The sequence below is a fragment of the Sciurus vulgaris genome (assembly GCF_902686455.1).
Source record: "Sciurus vulgaris genome assembly, chromosome: 15".
Lineage (NCBI taxonomy): Eukaryota > Metazoa > Chordata > Mammalia > Rodentia > Sciuridae > Sciurus > Sciurus vulgaris.
In genome coordinates, this window is record NC_136476.1 from 65,627,896 (window position 1) to 65,643,468 (window position 15,573).

Here is a 15,573-nt window from a genome sequence, read left to right on the forward strand (position 1 = left end):
GCCCTCAACTCTGGTGCTAAACAAAGTTATGGAGCTATTTCCTCCATTGTCCATGTCAGTTGCAACTTGTAAGTGTGATAGTAAGAGCCAGGATAGCCCAAGGGAAGTATCTCTCCAGATTGGGGTCAGGTCAGGGAGGGGGCAAGGCAGTCCGAGATTTCCTGACATGGACCATAGAGTTGTTCATGAGTTGGTGGGGTGAAGGGGTGGGGTGGATAGATGTGATGGGCAGCCCAGGCAGATGGAACCAGCCATACAAAGGCAGGGAGGGAAGAGAGAATGTGGAACTTTTAGGGCACTGCAAGTACTTGATGTGACTGAAGAGTGAGGGATGGGCTAATGAGGTCTGGAGATTGCAGAGATCTCTAACCCTTTGAAGGAGCTTAGACTTTACCCAGAGTGCAATGGGAAACCAATGAAGGAGGCATGGCAAGGAATAGCAGAGCCAGATATGAATTTTTAAACAATTGTACAAACTATGGCTCAGAAGAAGAAGAAAGACACACACTCCAAATTCAATTTGGTAAGTGTATTGAATTCGATTTAATACTTGACTTTGTCAGGACATGTGTGTCTGTGCTTCTCTTTCCACTTGCCAAATCAAACATGCCTATAGCACTGTGTGGAAGTAGCATCATCTGCTACTTAACCCTTTCCTTCTCCAGTGCAGGGAGGGTTGAATGAGCACATTGCCTGATCACTTGCACATGGAGAGGGGCCCCATCAAGTTGCCCTAGATGGGTTCTGCTGCTGGGTTTGTAAGTTTTATTTATTTAGCCAGAGCTAAAAATATGGAAAACAACAGCCTCTGTGCACGTGGATGGGTTTCCCTGCAGGAGTCTGGGCTGGCAGTTATTTTAATTAGCAACACATTTTATAAGGGCAGAATCAGAATTGGAAACATGTCAAGGCCTCTTTTGCTATTGAGTTTGGCAGACTCCTGTGAGTGTGTCTGGGCATGGCAATCAGCTCTTGACTACCCTCCATCTCTCCCAAGGGAATTGTGCACACAGAAAGAGCTCTCTGTACCCACGGTCTCACTGGGGAGTTGGAAGACTTATCAATATCACACACCAAAAGCTGAGGATCTATTCAGGCGTCTTCCTGAGCCCATTCTGGGAGAGCAAATCTTCTCAAGGTAGGCCTAACGTCATTCCTCTTTGATTCAGACCACCTTCTCTCTTCTCAATCCCTTTCTTACCAAACCGTGTACATATGCAACCTCATTTACTAAATTCATCTAACAGCCTCTTTGTATTTCCCAGAATTCTAAAGATAAGATTATGTATGTGTATATGTATATGTATGTGTCTATATATATAGTTCTTGACTTGCAATACCTTAAGATGACTCAGAATGTACTCATATCATCTTAAAACGAATGGCAGCTATGTGTACTGTTCTAACAGGAGGATCTCCTAGACGAATGGATCAAGCTGACAGTCTGCCACTCTCTGTCACTTATCCCTTTGTGTCATAGTCACTGAACCTCTGTGTGCCAGGCATATCACAAGTGCAGGGGGTATAACGGAACAGGTCTCTACCCTTGAGAAACTCTCAACTAAATGGGAAAAGTGACTCCAGACTAATTAAAAACCAGTGGCAAGTGTGGTAATAAGAAATGATCCATGAGTTGCAGAAACCAACCCGAGTCAGCTTCATAAAGATGGAGAAATCGTTGACGGGAGAAAATTCTGTGTTAAATTCAAAGTCATAGTTTGGGAGCAAGCAGATCCCCTGGATGGGCTGGAAGACCGTAGACAGAGCTACTTTCTCAGGATGAGGAAGAGGAGAGAGCAAAAGAGATCCTTATATTCTAAAAACCAAAATGCACTCTAATTGCTAATACATATCTGAGGAAATCCTACTTTGCAATACATTAGGCCAAGGACACTCTGTCCATGGCCCAGCAGGCGAGGATACCCAGCAATAAAGGCAGAAGCCCATACAAAAAACAGCATGATTAAATGTGCTTGGAGCCTTCCTGTCGTTTCTGGTTCCCCACAAGCCTTTGTTTGGCCCAAAATACCTCCTGAAAACTAAAAGGACTATGTAAGGAAGACTTTTTTGTCAGGTTATCAACTTGAACACCTAAACTATTATTTTTTAGAAAAGACTCTTCCATCTGGTCCAACAACTCTGTTACAATGCCTCAGAAACCAAATGATTAAAAGCTCTTATTAATCCATTTTGGAGTACATTTGGGTCAAAACAAAACAGCCTTGACTGTATATATATTTGTAGATAAACACAATATCTTTATTTTATTTATTCATTTATATGTGGTGCTAAGGATGGACCCTGTGCCTCACCCATGCTAGTCAAGTGCTCCACCACTGAGCCACAACCCCAGGCCCCAGCCTGGATCCATTGAATATCAGTTGTCTTGACATTTAAAATACTCTAACACGTGAGATGACTTTTGCTTTGAGGAGCAGCAACCTCAGCCAGAGCTCCTGGCAGAACGTCCAATTCTTCCCAAGCAGAGGCTGCAACAAGAGAGGAGGTGGGGTAGGTACAAGCTTCTTGGTCACATGGAGGGAGCCTGCCTTCACTCCTCGAGCACTCTCTCAACCAGCATGAAGCTCCTGTTGGCCCCTCCTGCCTGTGGGACTTGGTGGGGACCAAGGATGGACCAAGCACAGTCACTAAACACACTACACGCACCTTGCTTCTAGGCCAGCAGAAGGGATGGACAAGAAGCCAGATAGGAAAATGGAAAAGCAGAGTGTCCTAAACAAGGGACCATGAGTTGTAGTGTATACGAAGTTCACAAAGATTGAGAAAACTTGTATGCAGAAAATAGCACTTACCCCAGGCCTTAGCAATATATTTTATGTTTGATAAATAATGTAGATAATATATTATGGAGGGAATACATATTAACTACACAAAATTTAGAAAAATAAGAAATGTTAAAGAAGAAAAATAAGCTCTGATTCTAGAGAGGAACACTATAGAAATATTGATAAATTTTCTAGTTTTCTTTCTTTTTGTATATTGTTACATGTAAAAAATAGATGATAGGGTTGAATTTATATGTTATAGTCAAATAAGCAAGTTATTTCTTTTGCAGTTTTCTAATAATGCTCATTTAGAGGGCCAACTCCATTCTAAAATTTATATCCTGTATTTTAATACATCCTGTAAATAGCATTTCATAGCTAAGCCTTCCTGATTTCCTACACAACTCAAAGACAACAAGACAAGATAAAGTAGTAAAGAAAGTAAAAGAAAACAACTGAAGGAAAAAGTTGCAAAGAAGGAACATGCATACATTACATAGCATATTATTTTTAGTACATATTATGCGCTGATTTGTTGAGCTCAGAGGCTTGTAAAGCTAAATTAGACTTTATTCTTCTCCTAAGAAGAAATTCCCTTTCAATAAACTAAATATGGCCAAAAGCAACTAGAAAATCTTATTGAAATGGTCAAGAATGGGAACAGAAAGGAAACCAAAGTATATTACACTTCCACCTGGCACAATGAGGTAAAATACCCCTTCCCTCTCCCAGCATCCCTGAGAGATGGGAACCAGGATCTCTTTCCACGTGAAGAGACCAATCATCGCGAGGAAAGACGACTTGCTTTAAGTAATAGGTAGCTGAGCTCAATCTGGAACTAGAATCAGCTTCATGGATGTGTAGCCGGAGCTCAGAGAGACCCTGGTGTCTTCATCTTCATATTTTTTAATAATTTTAACTTTGAATTTGAATTGTACAAGTGACATCTAATAAGACAGTGGAGTACTTTCTGGAATCTGGGAGCCTCAAGCTCATGTGCATTCTCCTCTCCCACAACCTCTCTCTCAGCCTCTGTGGGTTCTTGGCCTCTTGCTCCCTCACTGTGGCACACAGCAACCCTCTCTATCCAAAAACCACAGGGCCCTCCACTCAGGCATGCAACTGGATCTTCTTGGTTGGAAGAGGTCTACCTTCTGACCTTGGTCTCTGCCACAGTCTTGGTCTGCAGGCAAGGAGAAGGTCAGTGTCCAGCAAGTGCCCTGTAGCATCTTTGAATGAGACAAGGCACTGCGGGTCTTTGCCAGCAGCAGTATAACATGTCTGGAAGGTGATTGACTGGTGACCTCTCACCCACTCCCAGCCAGCCAGGAAAAGTGTCCCTGTTTTGTTCCCTTAGATGATGTCCATTCACCATTGGAATGGCCATCCTATGGCAAGAGGAGACAGACTTCTCTAGCTGAGGCCTCCTGTTTCAATTTTCATAGGCTCAGCCAATTCCATGATCAGCCCTACCAAGAATCTAGAACAGAATAACCTCGAAGTCGGCTTTCTTGTGACATCAGGATAGCATTCAACCAACCTCACATCAGATGTCCAGGCAGACTGCTGGCAGCTTGGCTGCAGTGACTCTGATATCCCACATCAGCTTCCAGAGAGGACATTACCCCTCTTCCTGCCCACATAGTAGTCTCGGTGGTGCCACACAGTCCTTCCTTCTCTCTCCACATGGGGCAACCCCTCTGGTTTAATGTAAAGAAGCAATTATCCATCTGCACGTGCTTCAGGGCAGTCATGCTGGTGGCCACAGGTGGGTGGGGTTAGACAGACCTGAGAGTTCCCGGAAAGGCTTGCAGGCACAGTAAGGAGGAACAAGCGAGGAGGAAGCAATGGAAACAGATCAGGGAAGGGTGACAGACCATCCTGGTTTACATAGGATGGAGGGTTTTCCAGGATGTGAAACTTTTCAGTGCTAACCCAAGAGCATCTTGGATAAGCGAGGACATTTGATCTTCTAGAAGGTTGAATCACAGAAGCAACTATAATAGTGCTGGCATTTCCCCGATAGAAAAGTTCTTTCCCTTAATGATTGGAGCTCATCATGGCAACAACCACATGAAAAAGGCAGAATGGTTATCATTACATTTATTTATGATGAAACAGGACCTCAGAGAACACAAATGACTTACCCCAAAGCAAATAGCCAGAACCAGAAGACAGTAAATCCAGATCAGTTAGCAAAACAGAAATAATAGAGTTTGATAACTGATTACATGTGCTCAGGAAGAAATAGATAGGTTTTCTAGTTGATCTAGAGAAAAACACTTCCTTGAAAAAAGAAATGGAACTAAGAAGGGAAAAGATTCTATCAGGACAGGACAGGGAAGATGAGTTTGGATTACCATGCTCTCTATTTGCTGAGCCTCACAAAGTTCTCCCTCCAGTACACTGATGTCTTGAAGGTGATCAGCCAACATTACATTTGCCTAATCCATCTCAGATGCTGGAAAACTCTGAGACACACCTTGGTAATAACTTTCTGCTTCTATTCAGGAAATTTTCTGGGCCACCTTCCTGACAAGATAAGTGTAAGAACTGGCAGTTATTGTGACTGTACTGTGGGCAGGAAGTGAGCAATATGTGCCCAGTGCTCTGCAGAGGACCTAAGTGTGGGAAGCAAACAATAGCCCAGAAGTAGGGGAGGGCAAAGGTCAGGGTGCGCCTTCAGGGTTTTGTTTGTGTGTTTGTTTATGTTTTTCATTGATTAATTTATTTTCGGTTTCCAGAAACTGCTACTTTCTGCAAATGCAGTCACAGCCCTGCCATGGAGAAGCTCATTACCCGCGGCTGGGGTTCAGAGGTAAAACTGTGGCCAGGTTTACAATATGATGTTTCACGGGGGAGTATCCAGTACAAGTAAGGCAAAGAGGGCCCTGAAGAATGTGTTTTTTAAAATCCAGGTAGAAAGGTGTAAGGAATCCCACGAAAACCACACCGGACACGGAAAATCACATAAGGAAGTTTATTAAGCAAACAGAGTGTCTCCCTGCAGGGTAAGAGAAAATGAGAGGAAAAGAAAGGGCATGCACAAGAGGAGAAACTAAGCAAGGGTGTAGGAGAGAAAAGCAAGAGAAAAGATGGTGGGGTAGCTACTGTGAAGCAGTTGAATTCCTCCAGGCTAACAGGGGACCAATAACGGAGAAGGGTACTTGCAAGCTGACTAATGAACCAATAGCTAGCTAGGATGTTCACAGATTGACAAGTGGTTGGGAGGTGGGGAAATGGCTGCAAGGGAAAGGGTGGGAGAGCAGCTTTGTACATTACAAAAAGGACAGGAAAGTGCAATTCATTTTTTCCTACATTCTGCAAACATTTATTTTACCTCTACAATGTGCCTGGTGCTATGTTAAGTGAATTGTCTCAGATATTAAACTTGAGACTATTTAATTCCTACCTCAATTTTACTGTGATTCCTCCAAAGAGGACTGGGACACTGGGAAAGGCAAGGACTCTAGGGATTGGGTCCAGAGATGAATGTCCCCATGGTTCTCTGTAGCATTTTACAAGGGTAGAGTAGATGCTCAGGCAGAGAGTTGGAATGGGCACAGCAAACTTAGAAACTTCCGTTCCGCAAACACACACTGCATTCCCAGTACTGCACCATTTGCATCCTAAGCTCATTTATTAAATTTTGCTCCTGATTCCCAAACAGAAACTCAGACAGGTTAAACATGTTGCCCAAGCTGCACAGCCAATAAGTAACAGAATCCAGTGTGTTTCTGATTCATATTTTATGCTCTTCTACAGCACCAGATGTCCCTCAAAGCATGTAACTCGCGTGTGACTATTTAACTATGAAAATCACATGTCTTGCATTGCATCTGGTGCTCTATTTCCACAATTGTCGTGACTCCTACTATTATACAAATCCATAAATAGCAAATGGAACTTTTGTGGCAACCCTATTTCATGATACAACTATCCCTGGATTCTTGGGGACGCTTCCAGTAGGGAATAGCTAGATGAAATAATGAGTGGGTGAACGTTAAGTTCTCCCCTGCTCTTGAAATGATTGTTCCCTAAAAACCAGCACACAAGTTCAAAATCAATCCTGATGACTTTCACTCATCACCAGTGCATTTGAAATACCCCCTCCCCACTCGCCAGCCTCCTCTGTTTGCTTTCTGTTTGGCTGATTATTTTACTGTGTATTTGTTTAATTCTCCCAAAATGCTATTAGAGGTTAGTAAAGTTAGTCAAGACCTCACATTATCAATCTAGGCTATTCGAAGCATATGCTCACACTGACTGTTTTGTGAGTATTATTCCTCTTGGTTACAATTTATGACAACCAAACAGAGCTTTTGCTATAAACAAAGTTGTAATTACAAATTTTAAAAAAGAGAAAAAAAAGGAGCATTTGGGCAAATCACAGAGAAAGGCTGCGTCTCTGAAATTGACTCTGGTTTTGGAAAGAAGTGGGGCAGGGGGTGGGGAGGAGAAAGAATGGTGCCTCGTGAAAGGCAGAGAGTCAGTCCAGAGAGGCAGCCCAGCCTCTGCTGAGGCTGAGAACTTTGACTCCAGCTTCCATCTGGTTTCCATAAAGCTAGGGAGCTTGGCGCATGGCTTGCCCACGTCACTGCTGCACGTGCCCGTCCGACCACGAGCACCCCTCAAAGCAGCCAGAGGGAGTGGGCACACCTCCTCCAGCTTCTCTGCAAAGTCTGGGGCAGGAAGACGGGCTTCCAAGAGAAGCAGAGTGAAGCAGAGTGTTCTCCAAGCCCATCGGGCAGGCTCACCAAGAACTGCCCACTCAACTCCCAAACTCCTAACGACCCAGCGTTACGAATAATTCTAGAAATGTCAAGTCAGGGCTCTAATGCCTCTGTTGCAGTTAAATTCTATCTGGAGCATGCACTGGCAACAGGACTTACATGAAAGAGCCAACACTTGGATCCAGATGCATGGAGCACAAGACATCAATTCAGTCCCTCACAAGTTAAACCATTTGAAAAATATGAAGAGTGTCTCTTAATTTATGAAATGACTGTGAGAAATGTAATGCTGTATATGAACCCTCTTGTATACAGTTGGTGCTCATAAATGAGAGTTATCATTAAGGTTGAGGTAATTCTTTCCTCCTACGTTGTAGCTAATTAAAACAACCTCACCGTGTGTCTGGCTCTAGAACACTGTACATATATCATCTCCATTAATCTTTTGAACATGTTACACTGTTTATAGTGACTTGGTTCAAAACATTATGGAATATTTGATTTGAAAGGAATCTTCAGCTCCATGATTTATAGATGAGGATGTTGAAGTAAAGAAAATGTCACAGCAAGTCAGTGGCAGCTCCGGAGCTGCCCTGGATCCTGATTCTGGGTGTTCTGTCTATTTTACCTGCTCTCATTAATCTTTCTGACATTTCAATAATTACAACTATCCTTCTAAAAGCCTTCTTGTGGAATTTTGGAGCTGAGAGAGGCCTGAATGGTGTCCACAAATGTTGTTTGTAGCACTGATGTGAATCAAATGGTGGCCCCCAAAGACCCCCTAATGCTCCAAACCAGTGAATGTTACCATGTATGAAAAAGGACTTTGAACATGGGATTGAGATAAGGATGCTGTGGTGAGGAGATTATTCAGGATTATGCAAATGGGTCTGAGTAATCAAAGGGGTCCTTACAGTAGGAAGCAGGAGGAAGACAAGGCCTTGTGGCAATGACAGTGATCTGACCAATGGACCGGCCAAGATGGAGCCACAAGCCAAGGAAAATGTCACCTCTAGCAGATGAAAAAGGCAAAGAAGAGTTCTCTCGAGTGTCCAGGAGAGCCAGGCCCACAGCCATCTTGACTTTAGCTAGTGATGTTGATCATTCATTTCTGGCTTCCAGAGCAATAAGATAAACTGGTGTTGTTATAAACCACTGAGTTTGTGGTGAGTCATTATAGCAACAACACAAAACTAATAACAACAGTGTAACATAGTATTTTAAACAAACTGAGTGACAGCCAAAATACCCAACAACAGGGAATGAAGTAAATAAATTATAATCAAATACAACACAGTCTCTTAAAAAGTGTGGATTCATGCTTACTGGAAAAGGTAAATGTACATTTCATTTTTCCAAGCATGAAAGCACCTTAAAAGATAGTAGATAGAATATGAGTCCATTTTGAAAGAAAATAAGACTGGAAGTGTATACTCCAAATGATTTACAGTGGGTGTCATGAATGGTCAAATTTTTCTATTTTTTAATGTAGTTTTCTGTATTCTCCAACAATTATGAAGTAAATGTGTTAATTTTATAACACATTTCTTCAGAAAAAGATCCTTTATAAACAAAAATCTATTTTTTACTGATTTTTTCATTTTTTTATTATTGTCATGATTATTGTTTTTATTTGCAGAGCTGGAGATCAAACCCAGGACCTCTTCCACTCTAAGTAAGTGCTCTACCACTGAGCTCCTACTCCAACCCTGATTCTTGCATTTTGTAAAACTGGAAACACATACATAAAAAGAGTCGTTGCTGGCTTGGAGAAGGGAGAGCTACAACAATGTTCTCCTCAATTCAGAATTTAGAAGCTTGTTTTAAAATAAAGATGGGTTCAGAATCCCAATATTGAATCATCCCCATGAAAGCCCAGAGTAATGACACACACTTCCCTCCATGCTTTTAAGTCCCCTTCTATGGCCTGCCCTTTAGTAATTAGAAGAGTTAATAAGTGCTTTCTCCCTTAGACAAGTCATGAAAGCATTGGAAAGCATAATTGCATGTGGCATTTTGCAAACTCACATGGAATCTCCCAGTATGAATGTCAGCCCAAAGGATTCCATTCTGAGAAAAAAGTGAGATGTAAGGACTCTGTCTTATTGACAGCTTATAAAGCCAAGACTGACACTTAGCATTTCTTTACTCCTGCTTTCTCTTTGGCTTTTGAGTTCCTTGACTCTCCTTGCTTTTTCTCATCTCTGTCTCCTTACAGCATCAGATTCCCTCATTTTGCTAATCCACCCCTGCTCTCATGCAACACACACCTGAAATCCCAGCAGCTTGGAAGCCTGAGGCAGGTGGATTGCGAGTTCAAAACCAGTCTCAGCAACTTAGTGAGACCCTCAAAATAAAATATTAAAAAGGGGTAGGGATGTGGTTCAGTGATTAAGTACCCTTGGGTTTAATCCCTGGTACCAAAAAAAAAAAGAGGAAAGGAAAGAAAAAAGTCACCCCTGATCTTTCTTGCTGCTATTTTTAACCCTTTCTACTTCAGCGTAAACTATTCCTGAGAAGTGACAACAGTCCAAACACTGTACTGGGCTCCAGGGATGATTGACATAGTGTCCTTGCCTTTAATTAACTTCCAATCCAATGGAGCCAATAAGCACAGTCAAAATAAGTGGCTCTCATATAGGTGAGACTTGTAAGAAACTGTCAGAGAGGTTCAAGGCACACGGTGGAGAGACTGGGGCTGAGAGTAGTTCCAACAGGAAATGGGTGACTTCAAGTTCTTTGCCTCCATGCTCTGGAATCCATTCCTTGCCCTTTTCCTGCTCTGCTCTGGGGCACAGGATGGTCTATCCCTGAAAACTGCATTTTCCAGTCTCTTCTGCCCACTGGTTTCAGGTTAGGTCTATCCAGTGGAAGACTCAGGCAGGAGGCTGCGAGAAGGCAGGAGGCAGAAACACCTCTGTCTGGCTGTGTTCAGGTGGCATCTCTGGCTTTGGTTGCATCTCCATCATGCCTCTGCTCCCACAGATGACCCCAGCTCCTTTTCTTATCATTCAACTCCAGTGATGCTAGTAGATTCCATTAATGTCAGTCTCTAAATTGCCTCGCATCCCCTATTGGACCTTTTATCTTTTCCAACAGCCTTTTGACTAATTCCCCAGGTTAAATACCTAAATACCCTGCATTTAACCACCGTGTTTGGGTTTCTCTTCCAGACTGGGTGCTCTGGAGTTTGAAGAACCAGAGGACTCTCCACTGGTAAAGTTCAAAAGCAAAGCCTTCTAGGTAGAGATGACAGCAGAACCTCAGGCTAAAGTGGAAAAATGGGACTAGCATAAGGATCCAGGTCTCGGGGGCCATCAGAAATGTGTTGGAGAACACTACTGGCAATCCAGGGAGAACCAGATCCCAAAAGCCCTTGAGTGAGCAGAGGGACCAGTATGTGTTTCACTTCCAGTTCTTGGAGAGGCATGGCCACCCAGCCGGACTTGTTCTCTAGGAGGATCAAACTGAAAAAGGCTGGAGATTCAACTCCATAAGGTCAAAAAGGACCAAATGCAGGGCAACTGCAATGCAAAGGGCCGGGAAGGGGTGGAACTCAGCAGAGTCCTCCTGATTTGGCAAGAAGGAAATGAAGAGTTGCATGCGTCTGGACGTTGTGGAGTCTAAGAGACTTAAGGGAATGGGGACCCAGTGACTTGGCCTGGGAGGTGGGTTTGGTTTAGACTGAAACATCAAGAAAAGCACAAAAGTTTAAACCCATGAGTTTAAAACTTTTGGTCAAGATATTTCTGAGGGAAACTGTTTTTAAAAGATGTTCTCATTCCAATGACAAATCTGTTCATTGAGGGCAAAATTTAGACCATTCACATTGACATGAAGCAATCAGTCTGATTAAAGCAATACATAGCAATTATTTAGATCATTGTTTTATTAATGACCAATTTACACGAGTAGGGCATTTAAATTATTGTCTTGCTGTATAACAGATAGAATGAAGAAATATTTTCATGGCCTATATTTTCAATACCATAATGAACGCACAGCTCTCAATGATAATGACAAGAAAGGATACTTTTCCTAGTTTTTTCCTTTGTGTATTCCAGACCAGAATTAAAGATACAGAAATAATTGACATCTGTGTCCATATATATGTTATAGTCTTGTAACCTCTTACTCCATCTTTCTATACCCTGGAAATGTCTATTATGCAAACAATTCTCAAAGACCATTATATGAGTAAGCACCCTAATTAGAAATTAAGTGGCAATAATTTGCCCTATTAAAAAGTTAGCATTTAAAACAAGGAATGATTTACTTCCTTATAATGCCGCTGGAACATGATACTAAAGACATAAAAGATTGATGTTTTCCTGTTTTAGGGATTTTGTCAGAAATCAGTGGTACTTTAAAACCCCAACCCTCCTTAAGTAATATGGGTTTGTTCCCTTGATTCTGGGGTACTGAATAATTCCTGGGTGAATCCATTTGCTACAAAGTTTTCAGGCGTTTGGTGAGAATTGTCACCTGGACAAGGTGTGTTTTAAAGGTGGATGGCATCTTTGAGCTCTTCTCATCCATTTTTCAGAGGAGTAAACCGAGACCTGCAGGGAGCTGAGTTGCCCAAAATGTCACAGTTAGTTAGCTGAAGAGCCCCGGCTGATATGCCACCCAGCACTTGCTCAATCACTCAGGCCTCTAGCCTTCTAGGACTGTGAAAGTCTTTGGCATCACCCTGCATGAAACCAGAGCTTGTTATTTGAGCCAAGGCAGGGAGCCTCCCAGATCCATCGGATTTCTTGCCTCTGATGACAGGTGGGTGTCAGAGTACAGCAGTGACGAAAGCTTCACCTTTAGGGAAAACAGGACTTGAGTAGCCTTGTCCCAGACTCACCCCTCTGATTTTACAAATGCATCTGTCTGCATGGGACCCACCAAGTCCTAATGGGTCTTCTGCCACTTCTACATCTAACAGCAGACCCAGGAAGACCTGATCAACTCCCTGGTGCAAGCATCCAAGCACACATGTCAAAAAAGGCAAATAATGTAACCTCTTGGGCTTGTGACAAAGTGAGCCACGTGCTTGTATGGATGTGAATTATAAATTACATCCCACTAGAGACCCAGGGTGGCCATCTTTCATTGAAGGAGGTTTCTTGCAGGTTGCACTGAAATTCTGGAGCTGTCAATGAACATGGTAACCTGGCTGCTTGCTTTCTTTTTCCAGAAAACTCTTTGAGAAAGGCCTCTCTGACATGTGGGATCTAATAAGGGGTGATTGTCCCTTCTGCTGTAGGCTTTCTCTCACGGGAGACTTGAACCCTTTCTTTGTCTCAGTGACTCAGAGGGGTCTGACCCTAATATAAATCACACATAATCTTCCAATCCCCTCCCAGTTTTGAGGGAGGCAGGAGAGAATGGATGTTATGTGGTCAACAAAGATGTTTAGGTCCTGAAAGGATGTTAGGGGCTAAATGTGTCTCCTTCCAAAGTTCATATGTTGAAATCATAATCCCCAGTGTATTTGGACATAGGGTCTTTAAAGAGATAATTAAAGTTAAACGAGGTCATATGGAAGGACCCTAATACAATATGATTAGCATTCTTATAAGAAAAGAGAGGAAAACAGCCAAATGAAGACAAGAAAGTGGCCATGTGCCAACCAAGAAGAGAGAGGTCTCAGAAGACAATAGGCTGGCCGATACCTTGATCCTGGACTTCTAGCTGCCAGGGCTTTGGGGGGAATATTCTGTTGTTTAAGCTCCCAGTCTGTGGTATTTTGTTGTATAAGCCCAGGCAAACCAATACACAGAGCCAGACCTTAATTCTAGAACCCAGCCACTAAAGGGAGGGAATAAACTCTACGTCATTTGGCATGATCAAATCTTACCAACTTTTTTTCTGAAGAAAGAAGCACGAGCCAAGGTAATCAATCTGCCGAGTAATGGAAGAGAAGAATGGTGGCCTTGTAGCGAGGCAGATTTGCTTTTGGCAGCCGTGGGACAGGGTCCTATTTCAGGGAACAGCCCACATCCAAAGGATCTCTTACCCAAGAAAATGTCCATCATAACAAGCCTCCTTCATCTGTATCTCTCAGTCCTGGCATATACAGTAAGACTACCTCCCACTCATTTGGATCTTGTGATAAGAGTTGTTCCAAAGTTTGTCTTTATACACGGTATGAATGAGGTAATGAAGGACATCAATCAACTAAGTTCAAGGAAAAAGGAGTACTTCCCTAGGTCAGCTATAAGGAGGTCAGAAATATGCAATTGCACATCAGCAAGGGCTGTCCCAACTCCAAAGCAATTATCTCCTTCCCTTCCTCCCTCCCTGGGAGAGTAGTTCTTCACCTTTGCTCACTTCGAAATTTAACTTAGAGAAATTAGAAGGGTAAACGAAAACCCAACAGATCACCTGAGAGGCCAGGATCAATAAGATGTGTTCTGCTGAATCACCTCCCTGAGCCCAGGCTGTGCTGAACATGTATAAAGCAGTCCATCAGCATCCACTCTGTTCTCCTTTCCCGGTTAACCTAAACAAGAAGTCTTTACTATTGTCATTGATTTAAGACCAGAAAGATCAAAAAGTTCATGAATTCTGAAACTGAAACAGAAAGAGACCATCAACTCCAACTTCTTCATTCTGAGATGCATAAGACAAGGCCATGGAGGTTAAGAGACCTTTTCAAGTTCCTTAACTCACGAACAAGTACTTTTGGTGGGGCAGGGCACAGGCTGGTCACAGCTGGTGTTGGGCTGGTGTTGACCAAGTCAAGACCAAGACTCAAGACCTGGAGCTCCTTCCAACTCCTACCCCAGTGCTGTCCTGTATTAGTTTTGTTTCAAAATCACCATGTGATCTCAGGCAAATCTCGCTGCCTGTGTGTGTGCATTTAGGTGGGTTCTCCTTCCCCAAGTACAAAGAAATTTCTCAACAAACCCCCAATGCTGACAGGATTACAATTAGAGAAAAAAGGGGAAAAAAATCTACAAATGCTATTTAAGGTCTTTGAGGATGCCTAAAAAGTTTCACTGAAACTCTATTTTGAACTTGACTGATACTCTGTTTTGAACTTAACTGGAGCACAAGTGATCCTGCTAAGTTGAACTGAATATAGAAGGTGTCAGGTTGGCACAGGGAGGAGATGTGGGCCCTGCCAACTGGAGGTGGTGTTGGAGGTGAGGAGGCTGGGGACAGTCAAGCTCGTTGTTGAAAAATGACTAACCATCCAGGAGCAGTGTTGTAGGCAGAGAACAGAATAAGCCTGTGTGCACAGGAACATACGTCCAGCGTGGGATCTGAAAATGCTTTACAGAGTCAAAGGTGTCATTAAAAACTTGAAACCCTCCTGTCTGGGGATTTACATAAATAGGTTATTTTTAGTTGGATTTTAGTATTTTCCATTTTGCTGGGCAATTTCCTTTTTCAAGTCTCCTCCAGTACCTTGAATGCAAATCCAACAATTTTGTTGAATAAGTCAATATTTACCCTTTTATGTGCTTTCTAATTTAAGCTTAGTAACTCAGTTAATATGTCAGCACTGTCTCTAAACTGGCCACGAGGAAGCTTGAGATGCTTCCAGGCTTATGAATGTACTGAACATAGACAGTATGATACTTGCTTTGCTCATAAATTGGTCTTGGTTTACTGATGCCAAAAATAGTGATAGCGGTCAATTTCTCTAGAAGAGAATTTATAAAATTCAAGCAGCAGCAGTAGCACCACACACACACACACACACACACACACACACACACACACAAACAAAAAAAGCATTGCCTATTTATTTATTGCTTTGCAATCTGTCAGACACACACACACACACACACACACACACACAAAGGTGCATTTTGCACAAAGTTCTAGAAACGTTTTTAAAAGAAAAAAATAGTAATTCATGAAAAATGAATCAATTTTCCCATGGTTATTATTAAAAAATAAAATCATGCATCTTGCTATGATAGAATATCTGGCACCAGATTACTTTTCCTATGGTACACCTTAAAAGTAGAAACACCTAATTAGAAAATTAAATTTAAACACTACTTGCGATAGGATTGGAAATTTGAAAAATCATTAGAAATAAATTAATG

The 15,573-nt window shown here is 42.3% G+C and overlaps 1 long non-coding RNA gene across 2 annotated transcripts in view; it reads left to right on the forward strand.

Annotated features, from left to right (window-relative positions):
• Nucleotides 1-257: 257 nt before the first annotated feature.
• Nucleotides 258-15,573, forward strand: part of LOC306645137 — a 45,575-nt gene continuing 30,259 nt past the window's right edge. For both annotated transcript variants that reach the window (XR_013759549.1, XR_013759550.1), the window contains exons 1-2: nucleotides 258-523; nucleotides 998-1,138. This is a non-coding gene — a long non-coding RNA (uncharacterized lncRNA). The remainder of the gene's footprint in view (nucleotides 524-997; nucleotides 1,139-15,573) is intronic.